This window comes from Echinococcus granulosus (assembly GCF_000524195.1).
Source record: "Echinococcus granulosus chromosome Unknown EG_S00228, whole genome shotgun sequence".
Lineage (NCBI taxonomy): Eukaryota > Metazoa > Platyhelminthes > Cestoda > Cyclophyllidea > Taeniidae > Echinococcus > Echinococcus granulosus.
This window is the reverse complement of record NW_020170608.1, coordinates 2,365-3,723: the sequence shown is the minus strand read 5'-3', so window position 1 is coordinate 3,723 and position 1,359 is coordinate 2,365.

The following is a 1,359-nucleotide window of genomic DNA, read 5'->3' as shown; positions in this document are numbered from 1 at the left end:
AAAAGAATGTGTGTGCAAAAGGAGGAGGAAGGGGTAAAGAGATGCGTATTCAAGGGGTCAGTGGTCTAAGGTTGTTATTCGCTCTTGGGGGGGGTCCTGGGTTCAAATCCCGGCTGAGCCCGAGGGCTGTTTGGTAGCCTGTAGGTTTCCCAGACGGTGGATTTTAGCCTTGACCTCCTACCCATCACCCCCCAGGAGACAGTCGCACTCCAGTGCAGTTCCCCACTGCCTGACGAGTCAACAATCCCCGCCACCTCGCTAATCCATCTTTCCTACTCGCTAAAATTGTTGCTTTGCGTGGCATTTGTGTGCGATATTAAAGGCGATTAGACGAGAGAGAAGGACAGCGGATGAATTGGAGCCCGCGCCCTTTCAGACTGGTGCCTAAAACCAGCACCTTAGACCACTAGACCACGCTGCCTCATCTATGATCTTCCTCTACCCGGTCCCTACCACCCATCTCTGTTGCGACAGGCAAATCAATGGAGGCAGCTGAACCTACTCATTCAACACCCAATTCACACCCACAACTTCCTAAAAATTATCCTCTAACCACCTCTAATCCACTCCAACACGTTTCTCATCCCTGTTTGGGCACACTTGAAGGCAAAAAACATACACACCACCTACCCATGGCAATACATTGTACCCTTCTTATTTCCATTATCCTTGAAATTCAATTGCAAGGCCATTAATGTTTCTAAATATCAAAGCATCAAAGGAAATGCTTCACATTCCATTCTCGATAGACAATTATGCAATAGGCGGATTTCTTTTTAAAGACATATTGCTCAACTTTTGAGATATTTACTTAATGTCAGACATCTAAGAAATCTCTCCATGAATTCCGACTTCATAAAGTTTTCCATTTTTCATGAGGAGTGTTCAAATTTATCTTAAAAATGATTATTTATTAAAATAGTAGTACCCTGCTAACGGAAGTAGGACAACAGCAGTTTAAAGTAACACTTGATCCATATTGCCCAGGCGACATGTTCACTTTTCCCCTCAAGCTAGGTCTTTGAAGCGTTTTAGCAGCCCCCAATCAAGAGGATTGCTTGCGAGTCCCCTCAACACTCCTTGCCCTTCTACTACAGAGCTGCAAGCTTTCGTAGGTCGAAGCACATTGGCCTCCTCTCTAGGTGTGCTAATTGAAAACTGTCCAGCTGCTGGCGCTAAATAGAAAAGAGCACGAATTGGCGGTCCTAAAAGGGTATTGTCATCCATTATGGCATTCCATGTCGACACATTCGATTAGATGGCTCCACAACTTTCCTTTGTTAAAGGAGAGATAAAAAAAGTAATTCATCACTTGTCACGTGTTAACTGTTGCTAGCAGTTTGCCTTTACATGTCACCT